Genomic DNA, 26179 nt, shown 5'->3' on the forward strand with positions numbered 1-26179 from the left:
GATCTATGCGCGGAGCATACAACAACTACCACCGTCACACTTTAAGATCTGTCAGAGAACCCAAGAAAGCTCTGGTCAGGTGAAAAATAGCTAAGGAGGTCTAAAACTTCCATTGATTCCCTTGATGACCAGTCTGGTGTGGCAACTGAAGATAGCGAAACAAAAGCCGAAATTTTAAATTTCACGTTCAAGAATTCGTTCATACAAGAGAGACGTAAAACATACTGTCATTTGACCATCAGACAAACTGCCGTAATAAGCATCCCTGTCGTAGAGAAACAGCTGGAAGATTCGAAAGCAAAGAAAACACCAGGTAAGAAGGAATTTTTCCAAAGAGTACTCTATGGCCTTGGTCCCTTACCTAGCTTTCATTTATTGTGAATTTTGTCGCCCAGCATAAAGTCCCAAGCGACTGGAAAAAAGTGCAGGTGGCTCCAGTATATAAGAAGGATAAAATAACTGACCCACAAAATTACAGACCAATATCCCTAACTTCTATTTGCTGCACAGTCCTTGAACATATTCTGAGTTCGAACATAATAAACTTTCTTGAGACTAGGAGGATTAAATCCATGAATCAGCATGGTTTTAGAAAACGTCACACGTGCGAAACTCAGCTGACCCTTTACTCACACGATATATTGACAACTACGGATGAAGGGCAACAGGCAGATTCCATATTTCTAGATTTCTGAAAAGCATTTGACATTGCGCTCCGTTGCGGGCTATTAATGAAATTACGAGCATATGGAATAAGTTCACAGAAATGTGAGGGGCCCTAAGACATCTTAGGTAAGAGATTCCGGTATGTTGTCCTCGACAGCGAGTGTTCATGAGAGACAAGGGTATCTTCAGGAGTGCCCCAAGGATGTGTGATTGTACCGCTGTTGTTGTCTATATACACAAATGGTTTCGCGGCCAGGGTGGGTAGCAATATGCGGCGCTTTTCTGGTGATACCGTGGTGAACGGTGAGGTATCGATGTTAGGTGACTGTAGGAAGATACAAGACCAGTAGCCGGCGTGGGAGGCGCTCCACGTGTGTGACCACTGGAGGGTCTGGGGCGCACCTCTGTGTCGGGGGCTTCAGCTTCAGCAGTCACCAACTGCCGTCCATCTCTGGCCCTGTTCCATATGACCAGCCGCCACTCACATGAGCTACAAATCCAGCTCCCCCCGTTTGATGTTCCTGTTTACCTCCGGTCCCAGAGCGAGCCCTTTCTGTATTGCGTCGAGATTACATCGCTAGTTTTGTTCGCTTATTTCTTTTATTTCACCGTTTTATTCCGACACTTAACGAGCGTTTAGAAGGTTTCCTTGTACTACATTTCTTGTGTTCTGTACAGGTGTTTCTCTCAGTAACTGCGTGCTTTTCTATGTAATGCGTCATTTGTTCGTCTACTTCCTCACATATTTACTAGTCAGAATAACGTAAACTATCTTTTGAGTTATTTGATCACTTCCACGACTATAACCACATCTGCAGTCCGTAAGCTGTCTTAGGTGTGTGATGATTCCCCATTTTCCTGTCACAGTCACAAATGCTACGTGGGAAGAACGATTGTATGTAAGCCTCCATGTGTGCTAAAGTCTCTCCAATATTCCCCTTCACTACTTTTTCGCGTGATGCAATCGTATTGGTTGACTTTTCTGGAAATGTACGCTCTCATATCTATAACAGTAAACCAGAACCTAGCCGGCCGCGGTGGTCGAGCAGTTTTAGGCGCTTCAGTCTGGAACCACGCGACTACTACTGTCGCAGGTTCGAATCCTGTCTCGGACATGGATGTGTGTAATGTGCTCAGTTTAGTTAGGTTTAAGTAGTTCTAAGTTCTAGAGGACTTCTGACATCAGATGTTAAGTCCCATAGTGCTAAGAGCCTTGAACCATTTGAACCAGAACATAATGCACAACGGATCTCTTTCAGCATGAAAAAAACTGGCTGAGGGTCTCCATGCCGCTTTCACGCTTACTAACTGAACCTATGTCGAAAAACGACGTCAGTCCTGTCTGGTATTGATCCAAGACTAAAGGGCAATAGTCCAGTAATGGCAGAGCGTGGCTTTTCTAAGCGACGTCTTTTGTGGGTGGACTGTATTTCAAGAAGGTTCTGCTAATGAATAGTAGTCTGGCATCTGCCTCAGGTGCAATTAGTTTTATGTAGTCGTTCCACTTTAAATTATTACGTACTCTTAGTCCTAGATGTGTTGTGGAAGTGACTGCTTCTAGCGAAGTCTCTGCATTACTGTTCATTCGTCTAATGTTTACGCTCCTTATACCAAGCGAGGCGTCGTTTGGCATTTACGGGAGTGATGTGTGGCTTACGAGCAGTCGCTCGACCATCAAATCAAAGTTTTCTCACGTCCCGCCTAACTGTCATAGTACTTGCAATGGATCCTGTGTGGAATTTCTGTGTGTTGGTCTGGATAGATGTCTGCCTATTACACATTACTACCCTCTTCATATGTCGGCGGCCTCTGTTAGTGACCAGACGAGGTCGGTCTGTACGCTTTTGTGTTGTACGTGTCCGTTCACGTTGCCACTTCACTGTCACATCGGAAACAGTGGGCCTAGAGGTGTTAAGGAGTGTCAAAATCTCGCGTACAGACGTATGATACAAGTGACACCCAATCACCTGACCACGATCGAAGTCCGTGAGTTCCGCGGAGGGCCCCATTCTGATCTCTCACGATGTCTAATGACTACTGAGGTCGGTGATACGGAGTAACTGGCAGTAGGTGGCAGCACAATGTACCTAATGTGAAAAACGTATGTTTTTGGGGGTGTCCGCTTACTTTTGATCACATAGTGTACACACAGGACGTAACGGGTGTAAGTGCAGGTATTTTCATTAGTGATTGAGGACCGTGTACTGCCGCGCGAAGTGGCCGCTTGATAGAGGCGCCATGTCACTAAATGCTCGCCCCCCCTCCCCCGGTAGGAGGTTCGAGTCCTCTCTCGGGCATGAGTGTGTGCGTTTGTGTGTGTCTGTGTGTGCGCGCCCGCGCGCGTGTGTGTGTGTGTGTGTGTTGTTCTTAGCAGAAGTTAGTTTACATAATATGTAAGACTAGGGACCGACGACCTTAGCAGTTTGGTCCCTTACGAACTCAGACACATTTGAATATCTGAACAGTGTACTGAACAACAATACACCAGTATTTACGTCATCAGCAAATAGAATAATAGCATACGTTTTTAGATTGGGGAGCACTTACAAGTAAGTGTTGGTCGAGAGAGCCATTGCTTATTTTCCCCTGGCCATCAGGTCAGGTAGTGAAATGTGGGAGTGTGGATCCAAAACGACAGTCCATACTGATAGACATAGTCTACTTATTGGTGAAATTAGACCGTGCAGAAAACATCAAGTCGTAAAGTTTGTTGCATGTTTGTGGGAATATTTAAACGCAGAAAAGAAAAAAAAAGCATTGATGCCAGTAGCTATTAAAGTACCAAATATAAAAATATCTCCACTTATTACACCCTGTACATTGTGAGAGGTAATGGACCTATAACACTCCATTGGGGTACGTCGGAAACTACTTTTACGTCCGAAGATTTTTCTCCAATGAGAATGACTTGGTGCGTTCTTTTTGTTAGAGGTGCGTTCTGTTTGTTAGAAACTAAATGGTTCAAATGGCTCTGAGCACTATGGGACTTAACATCTACGGTCATCAGTCCCCTAGAACTTAGAACTACTTAAACCTAACTAACCTAAGGACATCACACAACACCCAGTCATCACGAGGCAGAGAAAATCCGTGACCCCGCCGGGAATCGAACCCGGGAACCCGGGCGTGGGAAGCAAGAACGCTACCTCACGACCACGAGCTGCGGACTGTCAGAAACTATTCAGCACAGTCACACATCTGGTCTCACATTCCGTACGCTCGTCTTTTGTTCACTAGGCGGCACTGGGGAGCTATATCGAACGTCTTGTGGTAGTGAAGGAACACGCCATCGACCAGTACGTTGCTGTTTTATGAGTCTCGTGGACCTATAGAGTGCGCTGGGTTTCGCACGGTTGTTGTTTGCGGAACCCATGTTGAATCCGGGAGAGAAGATTTTCAGTCTCCAGAGATGATATAATTCACGAACATAAAACGTGTTCGAAAATTCTGAACAGAAACGTGTTAGAGATCTAGGGTTGTAGTTTTGTGCTACTGTTCTTTCTTGAAAACGGGAATAACCTGTGATTTTTCCAATCATTGTTATCATTACGCTCCTCCAGCGACTTGTAGTTCACTGCTGCTAGAGAAACCCTGCGTAGAATTGTTTTTGTATCCCATCTGCTACTGTGGCTTTTCCTCTCTTCATTGATTTCAGTCTCTTTCTGTTTCATGATCACCTACACCTATAATTATCATTTTGACGCTCCTGCAACGAGTTAAAGAATTAAATACAGTGCTACATTCCTCAGTGAAACAGATTTGGAAAATGACCTCCAGTATTTCGCCCTTCCTTTCTGTTTCAGTGCTACTAATACGAAACAGCTTTGGCTGGGATGGACCGACCGTACCTGATAAATAAATAAATGAATTAAATGCCACGTGTGATGCAGTGGTCCACTTCAGAACGTACAATTTGTTCTCTTTGGGGATTTGGTGGGGATGGGGCTCGTAGTCAAATACATCATTTTTTCACAGATGACGTAAGAAGATAAATAACTTCATTTTTCTGTTTTCACTGGCCTCAAAATAGACCAAGTCCGCCATAGATCAGACTGAGGAAATTTATGGCAGACCGTATGTGGACTAGCTGGTGACCCATTGTCATTTGGGAATCGGTGACAAGGTTCAGGTAGCCTAACGTCATGTTTCCCAGCACGACGAATCTCTTTTGTCCAATGCGAAGCCCCCCAAGGCACTGTTCTCGTCTGAGCATCCAAATACTCTCACCTCTTTAAGAGATTATACATTTCTTAGTGTAGAAACCCTACAGGGATTCTCTCCTAGTGCCTCAGTAACGTAAACTGAGTACTTTTTTCCAGAGCTATGTGATTCGTTGCAAAATCACTGTTGTATCATTTCACTATCAATTAAAATTCAAACCGACACTACAGTGTCACGGACTACAATAGTGTCATAGTGACATACATGTGATCTTTTATAGCTTAAGAATTCCTCAGGAATATGACAGGAATGATCATTCGCAGTTAAAAGGTCTAGTCAACATGGGCTCTAAACCCATATTTTTAGTGAAATCTTATGGGACTTAACTGCTAAGGTCATCAGTCCATAAGCTTACACACAACTTAATCTGAATTATCCTAAGGACAAACACACACACCCATGCCCGAGGGAGGACTCGAACTTCTGCCGGGACCAGCCGCATGGTCCATGACATAGCGGTATAAGCGTCAGAAGCAGCAGAAATGTTCAAGTTCTCCAAGCACTTAAAGCAGAAATTTTTTTCTTGTTTTGGTTCGTACTTCAATCTTTCAAAATATGCAAAGCCAAGAGAATTTTTCACACCACCGATGATGAAGAAGTGACCATAGTCCTTAAGGTATGCGTTTTAGAGCCCATATCTACTAGACTTTTTGCGTCGAATGATCATTCCTGTCATATGCTTCTGGAACACGCTGTGTAATGCGTTGACCAAAAGAAGTTCGTATTGCAGATGGAGCTGGGAAAATGAAATTTTATCTTTCCCGATTAGTTTTTGTTTACTTTGGACTTGCTTGGTCCTTAGTATGGTGTTTAGTAATTCGGTGAATATCTTAGAATTTCCCGTCTTATTCCATACGCCTCTAATCAATACGGTTTCTCCCGTTCACTTCTCAGTTTCGTGTCTTAAGGATACACTTGCAACATCTGAATCGTCCGCAAGTTCTCATTACCGATTTCGGCATATAGCAGTCTTTCCAACGTACTGCACTAACCCGCATTAACCATGTAAAGCGGAACGAAATGCAGTGAAGACTCAGACAGCTACGCAAATACGAAATATCTCAATATTTCCATAACTCAGGCTATAACTAATTGCAGTTCCGCCCCGAAAAGCAACGTCCTGATTAATAACGCTCTTTATCACAAAATGTCAATTGGTAATAACCTAACACAAATATCTAAAAAATAAATATTCGATACGCCTGCTTATATTGTCACGAGTATTTTGTAGCATTTTCTTTTTGTTAACATGTGCAGTAAATTAAAAGCTTCACTGAGGCGAATAATGAAACATTTGTTAAAACGCGACAGGGCGTACGGACAACTACCAGTCGAAGAGGTTTCCTTTTTGTCCGATGCCGCAGCGGGGGCTGATCTATAACAGGAAAATGTACCAAACAGGAAGTGCATAAAGCCGCGGTGTGCGGATGTGAAATCGTGGCGAAATGATTGAACGGCCCCTTAAGACCCAAAGATAAAATTTAATTGCCCAACGGAATCGCTGTCTCAAAAATGATCCTTAGTTCGAGAATTACATTAAAATCCTACTGAATGAATAGTTTTACTCACTCGTCGAAACATAACAATAATTAATGGAAACTATCATTTACTTCAAATGCAATAGAAATAAAATTAAATTGATGTTTCATTATAAAAGCAATGACATACCGTAAGACAAAGTGACATGACTATTAGAAAAAACGACTGCAATAAAATATTAACGGTGGAAGCACTATTGTATCATAGCTGCGTAATTCAATCCCTAATACAAATGGAAACCACCAGATGTTTTAGTTACTCCAGTGTTTGACTGAGTAATAAATGAAAACGATACTGCCACAGTAACCGGGATTAATGGTACTGAGGCAAAGTTACGTCCCCTTTGCAAACATGAACGCTCACCTATCGCCGGTGCTGATGCACATTCTCTCCAGTCTGCCGTCACGGTAAGTCGGCGCGCGCGGTCGTATGTAAAGAACCAGAATCTCGCTCATCAGCACTCTGACACGTTTTTCAAGCGATCGACCTTTCACCCTCCAAATCCAATCCGCGAGTACCGGTTTTCACATGTCCCTGCCCCTGACTCTTCTGTTTGAGCCGTTCCAGCAGCAACTGCCGATTAGGAAAATGTTACTGTTTCCGCCTTTTTTTTTTTGTCATCATTCTACTGACTGGTTTGATGCGGCCCGCCACGAATTCCTTTCCTGTGCTAACCTCTTTATCTCAGTGTAGCCCGCATCTCGTGGTCGTGCGGTAGCGTTCTCGCTTCCCACGCCCGGGTTCCCGGGTTCGATTCCCGGCGGGGTCAGGGTTTTTCTCTGCCTCGTGATGGCTGGGTGTTGTGTGCTGTCCTTAGGTTAGTTAGGTTTAAGTAGTTCTAAGTTCTAGGGGACTGATGACCATAGATGTTAAGTCCCATAGTGCTCAGAGCCATCTCAGAGTAGCACTTGCAACCTACGTCCTTCTGGCACGTATGTTGCCAGAAATGCCTTTTTTGCCATAGCGAGTCTGCTTTTGATGTCCTCCTTGCTCCGTCCGTCATTGGTTATTTTACTGCCTAGGTAGCAGAATTCCTTAACTTCATTGACTTCGTGACCATCAATCCTGATGTTAAGTTTCTCGCTGTTCTCATTTCTACTACTTCTCATTACCTTCGTCTTTCTCCGATTTACTCTCAAACCATACTGCGTACTCATTAGACTGTTCATTCCGTTCAGCAGATCATTTAATTCTTCTTCACTTTCACTCAGGATAGCAATGTCATCAGCGAATCATATCATTGATATCCTTTCACCTTGTATTTTAATTCCACTCCTGAACCTTTCTTTTATTTCCATCATTGCTTCCTCGATGTACAGATTGAAGAGTAGGGGCGAAAGGCTACAGCCTTGTCTTACACCCTTCTTAATACGAGCACTTCGTTCTTGATCGTCCACTCTTATTATTCCCTCTTGGTTGTTGTACATATTTTATATGACCCGTCTCTCCCTATAGCTTACCCCTACTTTTTTCAGAATCTCGAACAGCTTGCACCATTTTATATTGTTTCCGCCAGTAGCGTGAAAACTGCCACGTTGCATAAATTCTCACCGCAGGATGTCTACACACACGGGCCAATCAGAGCACATATCCTCGCCAGTTTGCCCTAGATATCCCCATCTGACATCAGTACACGATCGGCGAGTCAGAGAGTTATTTACATATTACTGGATTTCGAAAAGCCAAACCGACGAGGCTTCTCTTCCCTCCACGTAAGCCGGCCAATACATGTTAAGTGTTGTGATTATCAGTTATTAGGCTGCTGCCTGCACTTGAAACTACCGGCATCAGACTTCTGCAGAACCGAACCGTGCCGAATACATCGAACCCCATCTTCGCCTGATTGCCGGATGAATTTCCTGAGTCATGTCACGTGGCTGTTAGGCACGCGTAAGTCGGAACAAAGCATTTGAATGCTGTGTGGTCTCCCCTGTCGTTCTGTGAGTTCTGAGTGTGCTAAGTGGTTCCATACAACGCGGATGTCTACACTTTCTCCTATATTTCGCTTTAAAATATCGTACAACTGTGATGTACGATACTTAAAACACTTAAAATATCTACCACTTATAGCCACAAAGCATCAAAAACGAATCCACTATTATTCCACTTCCGTACTCTGAACAAAAAGCACGTATTTGGATTTAATTGTCTAGTTTTGTACGATCACAACAAAGACCCCGTTGTTAAGTTTTTAACTTGTTGCTCTAACTTTAAAATGCAGTACAGTAACGCGTACTTAATATACTGTCCTATTTAAGGTAATGTTATATTTGTTTGCGTCTTGCATGTAAGATGTGTGCACGTATGTTGCATTTAACGAGGTATTCGTTTTCATGCCTAATTTGAAAGCAACAATCAGCAGAGAACAAGAGTTTGAAAATAATCGTTACACCGTTGTTACCAACCCTCAAATACGCGTACATAACAAGCAAAAATGAACATTGAACGTTACAGTCAATATATTTCTCAGAAAACGGAATAGGAATATGTAGTTTTATGCTATAAGTCACAATACACGATGTCGTACTAACCGACTATTCTAAATACAACGTTTATATTTGATTTGGATGGGAATGTTAGATTCCGTTGTTACATCCAATACGTCGTTAAAACCGATGTGACTATAAACGGTATTGACTATACTTGCATGTTAGACATAATAAAGTTGTGACCCTGCAAAAAGAACGACAACTGGGTAAAAACAACATAGAATGTATCGTCCGTAACTAACTTCACCCTTGTAGAGATTTTGTCCCAATTCTGATGTTACCGTGGAGGAAATTATATAGAACATTCGTTAAAAATTATCAGTAATTAGTTTCTTAATCTAAGCTGTTGAGCAAAATGATGAAATATACGTTGGCATTAAAGCAGATATAAATACACTACTGGCCATTAAAACTGCTACACCAAGAAGAATTGCAGATGATAAACGGGTATCCATTGGATAAATATATTATACTAGAACTGACATGTGATTACATTTTCACGCAATTTGGGTGCATAGATACTAAGAAATCAGTACCCAGAACAACCACCTCTGGCCCTAATAACGGACTTAATACACCTAGTCATTGAGTCAAACAGAGCTTGGATGGCGTGTACAGCTACAGCTGCCCATGCAGCTTCAACACGATACCACAGTTCATATAGAGTTGTGACTGGCGTATTGTGACGAGCCAGTTGCTCGGCCACCATTGACCAGACGTTTTCAGTTGATGAGAGATCTGGAGAATGTGCTGGCCAGTGCAGCAGTGGAACGTTTTCTGTATCCAGAAAGGCCCGTACAGGACCTGCAACATGCGGTCGTGCATTATCCTGCTGAAATGTAGTGTTTCGCAGGGATCAAATGAAGAGTAGAGCCATGCGTCGTAACAAACCTGAAATGTAACGTCCACTGTTCAAAGAACCGTCAATGCGAACAAGAGGTGACCGAGATGTGTGACCAATGGCACCCCATACAATCACGCTGGGTGATACGCCAGTATGGCGATGACGAATACACGCTTCCAATGTGCGTTGACCGCGATATCGCCAAACACGGATGAAACCATAATGATGCTGTAAACAGAACCTGGATTCATCCGAATAAAAGACGTTTTGCTATTCGTGTACCCAGGTTCGTCGTCGAGTACACCATCACCGGCACTCTGTGATGCAGCGTCAAGTGTAGCCGCAGCCATGGTCTCAGAGATGATAGTCCATGCTGCTGCAAACGTCGTCGAACTGTTCGTGCAGATGGTTCGTGTCTAGCAAACGTCCCCATGTGCTGACTCAGGGATCGAGACGTCGATGCACGATCCGTTACAGCCATGCGGATAAGATTCCATCTTGACTGCTAGTGATACGAGGCCGTTGGGATCCAGCACGGTGTTCCGTATTACCCTCCTGAACCCACCGATTCCATATACTGCTGACAGTCATTGGATCTCGACCAACACGAGCAGCAATGTCGCGATACGTTAAACCGCAATCGCGATAGGCTACAATCTGACCTTTATCATAGTCGGAAACGTGATGGTACGCATTTCTCTTCCTTACACGAGGTATCACAACAACGTTTCACCAGGCAACACCGGTCAACTGCTGTTTGTGTGTGAGAAATCGGTTGGAAACTTTCCTCATGCCAGCACGTTGTAGGCGTCGCCACCAGCGCCAACCTTGTGTGAATGCTCTGAATAGCTAATCATTTGCATATCACATCATCGTCGTCCTGTCGGTTAAATTTCACATCTGTAGCACGTCATCTTCGTGGTGTAGCAATTTTAATGGCCATTAGTGTATTTCCGTTCATACGCCGCGTGTCCTCACTTACAATACTGCATGCACCATCCACCCACAGCAGGGATGAAACTAAGTTCTATTATACGTGACGTGTGATAGTGCTGCCTGCCATGACACTACAACAGGAAAGGAAAATCTCCACTCTCCAGATAACGGTCCATGCAGGGTTGTCGTTGATTCGTCCCAAATTACAACTGAACACCTTCCGAACATGCTACATGTGCTGACGTGTACAAAAAACGACAACAAAACGAAAACCAACGATTTAGGAGAATTCGTATTAGCTGTATACACAGAAATTTCATGAGTATTGTCCGCAGAAATCAGACGGTTCACTGCTCCATCACTACCAGTTCAGTGATAAATGGTTAACAATTGCTGTGTTATCTACAGGAATCAGATGGTTCGCCCCTCCGCCACAGTCAACTCAAAGATAAATGTTTTACAATTGTTCTAGCTGTGGCCGAGCGGTTCTAGGCGCTTGAGTCCGGAACCGCGGTGCTGCTACGGTCGCAGGTTCGAAGTCTGCCTCGGGCATGGATGTGTGTGATGTCCTTAGGTTAGGTATAAGCAGTTCTAAGTCTAGGGGGCTGATGACCCATAGTGCTTAGAGCCATTTGATCCATTTGAACACTGCTGTAATACCACAGTAATGATAACGAAGATGTCAGACATTACGTCTCCTCTAGTTCATCATTTTTTATAGCCACGACTGGAGTTCCTTCTCGAGGCGTTCTAACGGGGAGACACATTACCTGGGCTCGTGCGTTTTACTTGTCACTACCACACAAGTACTGTTTACACAGGTTTTAAACGTTTATCAATATTCTGCTATGACATAGAGGTTGGAAGTAAAAAATATCATAAAGTTAGCAACTTAACTTAGCTGTACTCTATGTTATGGATACCTACGATCTAACACTATGCTACTCGATGAAGGGGTTCAGATGGCTGACGTGGTGAAGGCCCACGAATTTCCCTATTGATGATTGCTGTCAGGTAGGTGGGCTACGTTCAGCAGAGACGAGGTACTGGCGGAACTGAAGCTGTGAGGAGGCGTCGTGAGTCGTGTTTGTGTAGCTCAGTGGATAGGGCAATAACACGAGTAATGCAAAGGTTCTGAGTTCGATTCTCGGTCCGGCACACTGTTTTAATCTGCCAGGGAGTTTCACCTCCCCTTGTCTTGTTCAGGAGGAAACCCATTTTGCGTAAACTGTCTCCTATTATCATTCAGGCCGTAGTGCTGTTCCAGCCTCCTCTTTAGCAATGATGGTTGCTGTTGTATCGATTGCCACCTCTAGTTCTACCGCCTACTACCTCGTCAGTGAGTGTTTGTTGGTGGTGTCGTGGGAGCTTCATATGAGAGAAGTGGATTATTTCGGTATTGCTTCACGGATCATCAAGGAGCTGCTTCTTTTTGACCATAGCCTTGAAGAATTTGACAAGACGCTTAAGTCCTGAGGTGACCTGATACTCACAAGACACGATTTCGCGTTTGATGGATTCCTTCGTCTTGGTGGACCAGTAGTTCGCGAAGAATGCGTCCTTGAATTCTTTGTACGACGTGCATCTTGCCACAATCGTGTGCGTTCTTTCTGTTGCACTGCTCCTGACGTGCTCAGAGAAAGTATCTAATTTACTCTCGAGTGGCCACTGGAGATAATGCAGTATATTCCAAGTCTGCAACTAGCAAACGTGCGGTTTCGTCAGTGGTACGTCAGTGAAACAAATTTTCTGTTCATTTACTTAATTGTGGGACAAGAGTGAAACTTCAGTTGGACACGGGTGCCTCTTTCACATTGCTAAATCGTTACACATATGAACTGTTAGGCTCCCCACACCCGTCTACAACTAGCACGCAACTGACGGCTTATAATGGACAAGACATTCCAGTTCTCGGATCATGTACTTTGCCTGCTATCTATAGCTCGCATACGCGAACAGAGACTTTCACAGTGCTATAATCACGCTTGTGTGAGAACATATTTGGACTTGATTCTTTTGCGTTGTTTGGCTTTAACATGCAGGACAATGTGTTGTCAGTGTCTGCATTCAGTGCAAATGACAGTGTAGCTAGAACTGCTCCAAGAATTTTCAGAACTCTTTTCTGAATGTGTACGCAAAGTTAAAAATTTTGTTGCACGTATTACGCTGAAAGGCAATGCCCAGACGATATTATCCAGGTCCAGAAATGTTCCCATTGTATTGCGGGACAAAGCCGCTGCTGAATGTAGAGAATTGCGAGATAACGGAGTTATTGCGCCCGTATCAGCTAGTCAACGGGCAAGTCTACTTGTCTTGCTCCCCAGACCTTCAAGTCGTATTCGCCTCTGTGTTGTGGTGAAGTCTACGGTCAACCCATAAACTGTAATTGATACTTACCCTTTGCCACGGCCAGAGGATCTCATGGACAATTTAGGTGATGGACGCCACTTTTCAAAAACTACGCATTACTACAAATACCGCTCGATGAAGAGTCTCAATAAGAGTGTGTATAAAATACTCTTTTAGGCTTGTTTATACATTTGCTTTTGCCTTTTGGCAGTGTCATTTTTCAACGGTATTTGTAACAGCTGACTGCAACATATTGCAAATTTATGTGCCATGTTACCTGTTATCTGAAGCAAGGCTAAGGTGTAGACTGGACGAGTGTGATTTTCTTAAACCTGACTTGCAGCATCTTGGTCATGTCATAAACAGGTAAGGTGTAATCCTCTTCAGTCGCATTTGTTAGCCATACGAATTTAGCCAGTTCACCAAAATTTCACAGAATTGCAGCCAGTGTTAGGAAAAATATTCGGTTCATAGCGAAGGCTGCATAAATCACAGCTCCATTGCCTGACTTGCGTCATAAGAATATCCCCTGTGTTTGGGCATATGAGTTCTAAGTAGCTTTTCAAAAACTTAAAGCTGCATTGCTCAGCGATGGATGCTTTCGCACAGAATTACTGATAAAGACAGACCTACTGCTTTCCCGTCAAAAGTGTTGTCCAAAGCTCAGTGTAACTATTCACAAATTGAGAAAGAGGCTTTAGCGATTGGGTATGGTGTCACAAAATTTCACCACTACTTGTACGGCAGAAAATTTTTCTTAGTAACGAATCACAAACCTTTGCAGTCCTTGTTTAAAACGACGAAACCGGTTCTTGTACGAACTGCCAAAACATTGCAAAGGTGGGCTATGTTCTTTTCTCAGTATTAGCAGGATATTCTGAATCGTCCGACAGCTAAACATGGTAATGAGGAAGCACTTTCACGTCTTCCGATTGGCCCTGATACAGACTTTGACGGTTCTGCTGCTTCTTGTTGTCACATCGATGCTCAGGATTCTGAATTGCTTCAGTCTTTTCCGCTGAACTATAAGAACATTGCACAGGCCACGGAAGCTGATTCAGATTTGAACATTTTGCTCAACCATATTCGCACATTTTGGCCTCGTTCCTTGCACTGCATAAAAAACTCTGTAGTTTGCCGATACTTTACACGTCGGCATAGCCTCGCTGTACAGAAAGGTGTGACAGAAGCCAGTTACATATGTTGATCGCTAAAGGTTTGCAATAAGAAGTGTTGTAGTTACTAAACCAAGGACACTGGGGTATTGTTCGTACGAAATAGCTAGCGCGTCGACACTTGGCAGGGTATTGAAGCCTAAATAAAACAGATCGTCACAGCGTCACGCATGTGTGGAATATCAGTCCGTTCCACCACAAAAATTCTCTGCTTAGCCTAAGTCACAGTCGCCATGGCAACGTGTACACATATCATTTTGGAACACACGTTGTGGTTGATTGTGGTTGACTCATATAGCAAGTTTCCTTTTGTTGTGCCAGTGAAATCGACAGCGTCACGTAGTACAATTCAGGTGTTGTCATCTATTTTTTGCCGAGAAGGTCTACCGAAAGTAATAGTGCCAGACAAAGGACCTCAGTTCACGTCAAATGAATTTGAAACATTTTGTGAACGCTATGGCACACAGCATCTAACTAGTGCACTGTTCCATCCACAGTCAAACGGCTAAGCGGAACGCTATGTCAGAACATTCAAGCAGCACATAACCAAACTTCGCAGCGCACACACCAGGAATAAAGCACTGCAGCTGTTTCTCGCCTCGTATCGTTCCAGCATTACAGTGAGAGATTTCGTAAGTGTAACGTACGATCTTCGTCAACGGTAATACAATGCTGTCCAAAATTAAAGTAGCAAACGGAAATTTTAAAAGGTTCCCTTTATTTTTCCACGGAACAGTACAAACAGGAGAGAGTAATACAGAAACAATGAAAAGAGTACAGAACATAAGTAACTGCTGTATGCACAAGGGTAGACAAATATGTCCGTCGTTTTTTCCAACTTCACAGATCTCCACATACATTCCGACCATTGGTTAGTGTGCTGAGTATGGGGTGCGACCACCCTTGGCAGCAATTCAAGCCCGACAACGACAGGGCACGCTGTTGTACGATGTCATCAATCTCATGTTCAGGAGATAAGGACCATTCTTCCTGCATAACTGGTCACTAGTCTTGGTGAGTGGTTGGTGAATGCTGACATGATGCAACCTGTCTCTTTAGCGCATCCCAGACATGTTCTACGGAAGTCAGATTGGGAGAGCGAGCAGGCCAACCCATGTGTGCAACATTTTCCGTTTCCAAGAAACATCAGCCAACCATTCTCTATGCTGACGAGCATTATCGTCCATCAGTACGAAGTGTGGGTTCACTCCACCTCTCAACAACCGCACTTGAGGTCCCAAGATCTCGTCACGATACCTGACAGTAGTTAAACCTTGCCGATTCACCTGTACTATTTCATAAAGAGGTGTTAGTGTGTTCTACACATAATCTCTGCCCAAACCACTAGGTATCCTCCTCGAATTGGTCTCCTTCTACAAAGCTTGGTCCCTGAAATAGTGTTCCACGTTCCTTCCATACCAAATCGGGACTCATCTGTGAAAAGAACATTGGCCCATTTCTCGACGTCCAGGTGATTTTTTAGCGACTCCACTCTAGACGATCCCTTCTGTGAAGACGCGTCAGAGACACGTACAGTAGGCCTCCGACATTAAAGGCCACTCAGCTGAAACTTTGTGTCACCGTTTGTCTCGATACAATACGTCCAGTGGATGCAGCGAGGTGAAATGCCTGCTGCAGTGCTGCGCTAAGGCGGTACCATAGTGCCCTTACAGCCAAATAACACTCCTCTCTTTCCGATATCACACGTGGTCGGCCCTGACCTGGTCTCCTAGATAATGGTTCGGTCTCTATAAATTGTCGCCACATCCGAGAAATCACAGAACGATTCATTAAGTCTTCGGGCCACATCAGTTTGCAACGGTCCTGATTCCATTCCTCTTATGGTCCTCCACTACATCGAGACTGACAGGCGCCTTCTTTGTACCATACCACCCCGTCCGTGACTATATACACAGTGATTGTGGATGTGGGACCACCCAGTACACAATGCCCCACTGCACGATTGGCCAGTGATCGGAATATCACTTTCCGTGCAGAACACGAGTGTACGGACATCTGTTAGTGCGTATGATCATACAGTGAATTAGACATAAGACAGGGAGATACCGGTCTGTTGCTTTAATTTTGGACACCAGTGTATAAAAACGGCTGAAGAGGAAGGACGTCTCTCCGAGACAGACGTTGCTTACCTGTGGATGGTAGGTTCTGTATCGTCGGTTTGTGGGGACGCGGATTCCCGATCTCTCAAACTGCTGAAGTAACTGCCGTCTTAAACTACACAATTTAAGATGCGAGGAGGGTGAAATAGGCCTAAATACTCTCCAAAAAGGATGAAGACCTGAGGAAGTGATCAGGCATCAGGACCGAACTTTTTTAAACGCCACCATTGATCAATCCCTTTTGTTAGCTACCAAAAGTACTTTCTAGCTTCAAGCCTCAACCACCCAGCGAAGCCTTGGGCAATGAAAAATGATAAACTCTGTACTTAATGTCAAAGAAATTTATTTATAATTTTTTCAGGTATCGAGCTGTTTAATTTTTTGTATACACAAGAATGCAGCTATTCCCGTACACCCTGAACCACAACAGTTCTGAACACTGATAGTTTGTGCTGAAAAGAAGAAGGAACAGGATGATAGGACGCATGTTAAGACATCAGGGAATGACTTACATGGTGCTAGAGGAAGCTGTACAGGGCAAAAACTGTTGAGGAAGACAGAGATTCGAATACATCCAGAAAATAGTTGAGGACGTAGGTTATAAGTGCTACGCTGAGATGTAGATGTTGACACAGGAGACGAATTAGTAACGGGCCGTGTCAAACTAGTCGTATCACTATGACACTATGAGATTCCTCACACACCATGCTGCTGCTTCAAATCCAAAGTGGTGTCTTGGTGAGAATTGGTTTATTGAGTGTCGAAGTAGGAACATCCATAAGGAGCGCTTTTGTTCTTGATCTTATTTCGATATATTTATCTGACCATGAAGCAAACATTACTCATCGACATTAAATACATATTTCATAACTGGAAAACCAGCCAAAACTGCACTATTAAAAAAAAAACAAGAAAACAAACAGTACGCACCACGAAGGGATTATCGGAATGGGACGGGAATGAAAAAACATACAGGCAAACAAACAACTAAAATTTAAAAAAAAGATTTATTCGAGTGATAGAACTTCACAAATTGAGCAATTCAAGCACTCGTTCGTCCAACTCTGACCCTTATTCGCCTTGCCATGGAATGACATAGTTGTCGTATGTCGCCCTGACAGATATCGTTCCAAATAATGTCCAATTGGCGAGTCAAAATCCTGAGCTGGTTGGAGAGCTCTGCCCATAATGCTCCAAACGATCTCAGTTGGGAAGAGATCCGGCGACCTCGCTCACCACGCTAGTGTTTGGCACCCACGAAGAAAAGAAGTAGAAACTGTCAACGTGTGTGGGGAGGCATTGCCTTGCTGAAATGTGAGCCCCAGATGGCTAGCTATGAACTCAATAAAACGGGGTGTGGAATATCGACGAGGTATAACGTTACTGTAAGGGTGGCGCCGATGGCATCCAAATGGGTCCTACTATGGAAGGAGATGGCATTCCAGACCATCACTCCTGGTTGTCAGGCCGAATGGTGCGTGACAGTCAGGCTGATATCCCATCGGTGTCTGGGGCTTCTTCAGATACGACTTCACTAGTCGTCTGGGTTCAGTTCGAAGCGGGACGCATCACTGAAGAAAGCTACACTCCAGTCTGTGAGATGTCAGGCTGAAGACGTCGCTGGAGATGTCCCAGATGGTGGTGGGGTGCTAACCTGACTGTCGCTCGCCATGCGGCCTGGAAAACAAGAGTAGTGGTCTGCGGTGCCAATTCTTTTCATAGCACCACCCCTTTGTTTGTCATTCGCGGCAGTCTTATTGTATAGCGGTACATCGACGATACTCTACACTCCATTTTGTTTCTCTTCACGGCAAGCCAGCCAGGGCTTACGTTACAGCAAAATAATGCCAGCCCTCATATGGGGCGAGTCTCTTCCCGCTTGTCTTCGTGCTTGCTTAAAACTATCTTGACCAACAAGGTCGCCGGATATCTCCCAAGTTGAGAAAGTTTAGAGCTTTATAGTCAGGGCCCTCCAGCCTGCTCGTGATTTTGACTATCTAATGCACCAACTGAACAGAATTTATAGTAGATTATGTAGCTGAATTTGTGACTGAAATTGTGAATGAAGTGCCTCATTGTACCAAGAAATATCGACACAACGATTCTTAGGAGAAATCTCAATCAGTGACACGAAAGCAGATCATGAATATTAGATCTCAGGTGGTAATAACGTTCTTTGGTTGCTAGGTAACTGACGATTACCAGGTGTCCGAGTTAACTGAGAGCATACTTCGTTTACATTTCCTGCTGTTAGTTCTCCCCCATCTTTCATTCAGAACTAGACTACTGGCCATTAAAACTGCTACACCAAGGAGAAACGCAGATGATAAACTGGTATTCATTGGACAAATATATCATACTAGAACTGACATGTCATTACATTTTCACGCAATTTGGGTGTTAGATCCTGAGAAATCAATACCAAGATCAACCACCTCTGGCCGTAATAACAGCCTTGATACGCCTGGGCATTGAGTCAAACAGAGCTAGGGTGGCGTGTACAGCTACAGCTGCCCATGCAGTTTCCACACGATACCACATTTCATATAGAGTAGTGACTGGCGTATTGTGACGAGCCACTTGCTCGGGCACCATTGACCAGACGTTTTCAATTGATGAGAGATCTAGAGAATGTGTTGGCCAGGCCAGCAGTCGAACATTTTCTGTATCCAGAAAGGCCCGTATAGGACCTGCCATATGCGGTCGTGCATTGTCCTGCTGAAATGTAGGGTTTCACAGGGATCGAATGAAGGGTAGAGACACGGGTCGTAACACATCTGAAGTGTAACGTTCACTGTACAAAGTACCGTCAGTGTCAACAAGAGGAGACCGAGACGTGTAACCAAAGGCGCCCCATCCCATCACGCCGGGTGGTACGCCAGTATGGCGATAACGAATACCCGCTTCCAATGTGCGTTCACCGCGATGTCACCTACACGGATGTGACCATCATAATGCTGTAAACAGAACCTGGATTCACCCGAAAAATTGACGTTTTGACATTCGTGCACCCAGGTTTGTCGTTGAGTACAACATCGCAGGCGCTCCTGTCTGTGATGCAGCGTCAAGGGTAACCGTAGCCATGGTCTCTGATGTTATAGTCCATGCTGCAACAAACGTCGTCGAACTGTTCGTGCAGATGGTTGGTGTCTTGCAAACGTCCCCATCTGTTGACTCAGGGATCGAGACGTAGCTGCACGATCCGTTACAGCCACGCAGATAAGATGCCTGTCATCTCGACTGCTAGTGATACGAGACCGTTGGGATCCAGCACGGCGTTCCGTATTACCCTACTGAACCCACCGATTCCATATTCTGCTAACAGTCATTGGGTCTCGATCAACGCGAGCAGCAATGTCGTGATACGATAAACCGCAGTCGCGATAGGCTACAATCTGACCTTTATCAAAGCCGGAAATGTGATGGTACACATTTCTCCTCCTTACACGGGGCATCACAACGACGTTTCACCAGGTAACACCAGTCAACTGCTGTTTGTGTATGAGAAATCGGTTGGAAACTTTCCCCATGTCAGCAGGTTGTAGATGTCGCCAGCGGCGCCAAACTTAGTTGAATGCTCTGAAAAGCTAATAATTGCATATCACAGCATCTTCTTCCTGTCGGTTAAATTTCGCGTCTGTAGCATGTCGTCTTCGTGGTGTAGCGATTTTAATGGCCGGTAGCGTATATTCTTCGCTATCAAGGTTAATATGGGCAAATTTCCTTGCACTGAATGTAACAGGGAACTAACGAGAATTGACGAACCAAATAATGCAGTATACCACGGGTGAAAAACATAGGTGTACTGGAATTATGGGGATAGGCCTACACTATAGGAAGTACAGGATGACACGTACACAAACAAGAGAACACAGTTACAACAGGCGACCAGATCCATATTGAGACGTGGTAAAAATTGCTGTTTTGAAGAGCGCGCCGCAGCGCGTAGTGTGAAGCAGTCGCCCTCCGTTTCTGGCGGTGGCACCGCTGTGGCAGTCGCAGATTTGGTGTCTCCTTCTGCTGGGAAAGGGGAAAGGTTGCCTGTTCACGTGCACCTAAGGGGCGCTATGAGCTCGCCAGTCTCCCCCACGCAGATCCTCTATGACCTCATTCCTTTCCCCCATCTGCTCCTATTCCTCAAACATATCCGCATCCCCTACACCTCCCTCCGCCTTGATCCCCCTCACCCCCTCCCATCCCCACCCCCTGCCACGTCTTCACTGTTGTGTCCCCCCTATCCTCCAACTCTACACCCTTCATTTACTTTCCCAAGGTGGCTTCCAGCAACTCCCCCTCCTGGATGATGCCCTCTCTCCCTCCATTTATCTCTCCTATCAGCTCTGATCCTCACTCCCCCTCCTTTCATCTGTCCTTCTCCCGGGCTCCCTCTTTCCCCTCCCCTTCCATCATCTTTTTTTCCCCACCTCCCCTCTCTCTGTCCCCTTCTCTCCCCTGAGTCCTTTTGCATTTCCTCCTCTGCCTCTTCTCATTCCCTCTCGCATCTGCCCTGCCACTCTCCCCCCTTATGAGTCCTCTCCCTCCTTGCTTCCCCCCCCTTTTTTCGTTTTTTCCTCTCCACCCTCCTTGTTTTTCCCCCTCCTCCAGCCCCCCCCCCCGAAGTGTTGCGAACGGCCATCATACTGTCGCTGGGTGTGATTTCTTATCTCTTGCAAACAGAAACCAGACTGTCGCCATGTTTTTTGATTGTGTGTCTACTATGTTACTTGTCTGATTCCTGTGTATTTTCTTAACATTGCCAACCCCTTTGCTTTCTGTTTTAACTTTCCTCATTTTTCCGCCATTTTACACTTTAAGTCACCGTTTCATCGCCTGTTTTTCTTGTTTATTTTCTTCTTCCGTTTTAAAAAAGTCTGTAGGCTGTAGAGAAGCGTACAAAGCTGCTGCCAACCCGCCCCCTTCGGGGGGAATAGAAATACAATAAAGGAAAAAACTCGCAAGTCGGTCAGTTTGGGTCAGTCTATCGTCCTCAGCTTGCTAGTCTGTCTCTCGTCCGCTTTTGTTAGGCAGTTAGTGTCTGTCTGTCGTTCGGAGTGCTAGTACGTCTTTCGTTCGGATCAACCTTTAAAGATGGCAAAGTGAGAGTGTTTCCACTCCGCCAGTATGAGAACTCAGCGTGTGGTCGCCCGGTCCGGGCTTAGTTCCTGCATTTGAGTCTGCGCGTTAGGCCACCAGTCTGCTCGAGTTTGCTCAGGCCATGGTCATTGGCGGTTGGATCGATCGGTTGGTCGGTCGCGCACTTAGACACAAGATGACTTGTCCGCCTGGAGCGTCGGCGCATGTGAGGTCGCCACGTGAGTCCAGTGGGCCACGGCGTATAGCGAGGCGTAGTGACTTCACGGTCGACACGAGAGCAACAGGAGTCAACCCACGACGTCAGTCTGGCCGGTGCGAGCTGCGACGCCGTGAGACGGGAGATCGGCGCGCCTTCCTGCGTCTGTTGAAGCGGCTGGCAGCGGATGGTTAAGTTATTGGTGATCTGTTCTTTGATTTACTCTTTTTGAATTCTACTTGGTTTCTTGGGGAGGTGACCAGCCGATTTGCTTTGGGGTCGTCCCACCATTCTTCTCCGTTTGCCCACTCACGAGAAGGTGGTTGTTTATAAATTGTGTGGTCCGTTTTTCCCTTGTGGAGTAGGGGCAGGTTAGAGCAAACGGTGGTTCGGGTTCTTCGGTAATCTCTCTATCAATCTACCGTACGTTAGTAGCTGCCTCTATCATGTTTGTCAGATTTGGTGTGTTAACCAATTTATTGCTTAGAGTGTAACGGCCTAATACCTGAAATATATTTTGATCTTTGCAAACTTTGATATTATTGCCTATGATTTTGAGAGGCGGTATCTGTGTACTGTAGAGCATCTTAACTTGTTTGGCCAACCTTGTAGAATTGTATATAAGATTGCATTTCATGGGCTTTTATTTAAATGATCATTTTAGTGTATAAAGTTGCCACCTTTTCACCGTAAGATTTTTCTTATACGTTAAAATCAAGTTGCGCCTTCGGTGGCAAGGTTAAATTTTAATTGTTAGTGTTTTGTACCATTTCCATCCCTCCTACGGGGGCTGCACATTTTGTGTGCTTCTGTAAATAGTTAAGACTCTTTAGTTTAAAGTTATTTGGTGTGTTGCAGATTTGCACCAGTGTAGTCTTTCAGAGGCTGTTGTGAGCGGTCCTAACTACGGCCGTGTCAAAAGGTAGCGGCAAGGTTCAAATGGCTCTGAGCACTATGGGACTTAACATCTTAGGTCATCAGTCCCCTAGAACTTAGAACTACTTAAACCTAACTAACCTAAGGACATCACACACATCCATGCCCGAGGCAGGATTCGAACCTGCGACCGTAGCAGTCCCGCGGTTCCGGACTGCAGCGCCTAGAACCGCATGACCACCGCGGCCGGCCGGAGCGGCAAGGTGCTCTGCCCAAAAGCTCATACAGTCGGAACTTGCTTCTTTCGGCCTCTGAATAAATTGTAACTTTGATATTTAGAAGGTGGTTTCTGATTATAATTTTAAATCTGTTTCTTTTAAAAATTGCTTTTAGGCACTATTAAAGTGAATAAAATTCCCATTTGTTAAAAGGAATTTGGTTATGATTTCATCAATTACTCCTTGGCAACTACTTCCAAGCTTACATGGTGTGATTAAATGTGTTAATTTTCTTGATGAACCGCTAGTAAATAAAATAAAGTCTTAATAGTTTTCGAAAATAAGTCACGGTTCACATATAAATACACATAACAAAAACATTATAAAGTATTAGCGGAACAATTTTTAAATATTCACAACAACGATATATAAAGCTTTATGTTTGGAAATAATTTACGACTAGGAAAGCAAGACGAGGGCTATTACATAGCACACAGGTGAAACAACGCATAAAAATGACCTGAAGGCTGCAGAAGAAGTGGACAACGCTAAACCAGCTCAGTGAATATGACAATGTCCTACAGGAGAAGTTCTGGTGGCAAAAATAACCGAAAAAACTAAATGTTGACTTGAAATTAGGTATAGATAGTGTAAACATAGACATATCGCTACTCTTTAGTACGAACTGAAATGGAGAAGTGGTTTCCGCTGTATTGATTTATGATGCACTGATTGGCTAGGAACAGTCCTTCCAAAGATATTAATGGTAAATAGAGAGTTATGATTATTAGGCGACAGAAAAGTCGGCCAATTATTTACGATGAGAGAAAACCGGTAAATGGAGAGATATGAAATAGGTGACAGATGGCTCTGAGCACTATGCGACTCAACTTCTGAGGTCATCAGTACCCTAGAACTTAGAACTAATTAAACCTAACTAACCTAAGGACAACACACACATCCATGCCCGAGGCAGGATTCGAACCTGCGACCGTAGCGATAGGCGACAGAAAGGGAGGCAAGCTATTTTCATAGAGAGAGAAAGGAGAAGTTTGGTTTCTTGGCGATAGTAAAGTCGGCTCTGAGCACTATGGGACTTAACATCTATGGTCATCAGTCCCCTAGAACTTAGAACTACTTAAACCTAACTAACCTAAGGACATCACACAACACCCAGTCATCACGAGGCAGAGAAAATCCCTGACCCCGCCGGGAATCGAACCCGGGAACCCGAGCGTGGGAAGCGAGAACGCTACCGCACGACCACGAGCTGCGGACGATAGTAAAGTCGGTCAATCATTAATGAAGAGTGAAGCAGGAAAGGCAAAAGGCGACGTGTAAGTCGGCTATTAGGTAGTACTTATGGGTGAAGTGGTTTCTGCCAACTTTTTTATATACATAATGTCGACATAAGACACAACACTGACATGGGAATCTCATAAAAGACATAAACGTAGTAAATAAAGTTTAAATAGAAGGCCGCGTAATATGAAGGATAGATATTAGTGCCACATACTGGTTTTAAATATGAAAGAAATTGAGCATAAAAGTCTAGTTAAGAATAAGATAGTTAGCCCTTAGATATCACAGTCACAAAATGCTCGTCTATGAAAGTCAGTGGAAAATACACAGCTGTACCTTTTGCAGCATCAATGACATTCAAACGTAGAAGGAACGATACCTCATCTTGTAGAATGAAGCAACGATTTGATAATGAGTGTTTGTGCATTATATTTGAAGCAACATTAAAACAGGTTATTTCAATGTGATTTTAACTCTCCATAGGTAAGATTTAAAGAGTGTAGCAGGTGACGTCGGTCAGCGGCGCGAGTCATTCCTGAAGCTGTTTAGTAAGTAGTAACAGATGGTGTGAACAAGCACAGAGCTCTTAAATAAGAGTGCGAAGGGCAATGCGCCAGGTACATGTAGCTACAACTATGACCAAAACAAAAACATTGATGAACCACTGCCGTAGTACGATGTACACTTTGGCATTGTTTATAAATGTCAAAAAAAACATAAGATATTACGTATTTATATTGTAATATTGTATAAAAACATGTTTATTTAAAATTTGTTTTAAGTTATTAGAACCTGATGCCGACATAACAGTGAGGAAAAGGGTAAAATGTAAAGAATGAATCATCGAATTGAAAAGACGGCAATGCGCCGACAGTAGTGGTAAAGCAGTTGGTCAGCATGAAGAACAGCCATGTGCCAAAAGTAAATAGCAATGTAAATTCTTCACAAAAAAAAATTGTTGAATTTACTGGCCGAATATGTCTGCCGCTCTGTCAGTTAAGAATTAATTTGAAATGTCTAGTTTGTAAGTATGAGAGCTGGTTCGGCAGCCTCGGAGGACAGATTATTGGCCATTTCTAGTTATTTTTACATGTAGTTGAGAAACATGTGACAGTAATTCCGGAAATACACAGTTCATTAACTTGATGTAGAATGGAAAATATTTGTGACTCTAAAAGATTATTGGCCATTTCTAGTTATTTTTACATGTAGTTGAGAAACATGTGACAGTAATTCCGGAAATACACAGTTCATTAACTTGATGTAGAATGGAAAATATTTGTGACTCTAAAGTGAAATGTAATTGTGCAGTTTCTCGTGTTCTGCTAATAAAAAGCGAGAGGCATCCCGTATAAACAAACTAATTGGAAATTTAATTATTTCTAAAATATTTGTTCCTCGCTACGCGTTTATTACAGCTTCGAGATGACGGATTCACCACCTAAGTGCTGTTTTCTGTTCAGGGGACACAAAATATAGAAGACTGCAGTTTGGTGAACATTTATTCGAACTTGGACATTCCACTGAGGTCGGTGGAAGCAAATAGGCACCTAGCGTGTATTGCAGTCTGAGTACAAATGAGGTCAGTGACACCTCATCTGTGGTAACACAGAGGAGGCATAAAGGAGAGAAATTTTCAAGGGGAAGGGAACTTATATCCACCCCTCTCTCTCTCTTTTTCAAATTAAGTAATGCACTACCTCACATTCACCGACTTCCGTCCCATTCGGGTAATTCCTTTGAGGTGCGTCGTCGTTTTTGTCTTACACTGTGTGTTTCTAATTTTGTTTCAATAGTAAAGCTAAATGTTGCAATGTAGTTATCGTTAAATGTGTTTGTTTTTACTGTGACCTCATCTGCATACATTATTTTCTTCAATGAATTTGAATTCACCGCATTTTGGAGCCAAAAGTGCAGCGACATTATTTGAAGATACATTTCAGTTTATCTATCAATATTAATGTATGACATTTTGGCGCTCAACATGGGGCTGTTTACATATTAGTTCTATTTCGTTTCATTTTGATATCCTGTGTTGATTGACCTTATTTGAATTTCAGTATTAATTTACAAAACAGTGGAAAGTATCTTGACTCAAAAGGAGAGGTGGCAAAGTTATGAAATGTAAAGGAATTAGGAAATACTGGAGGACAT

This window comes from Schistocerca cancellata, chromosome 3 (genome assembly GCF_023864275.1).
Source record: "Schistocerca cancellata isolate TAMUIC-IGC-003103 chromosome 3, iqSchCanc2.1, whole genome shotgun sequence".
Taxonomy (NCBI): Eukaryota; Metazoa; Arthropoda; class Insecta; order Orthoptera; family Acrididae; genus Schistocerca; species Schistocerca cancellata.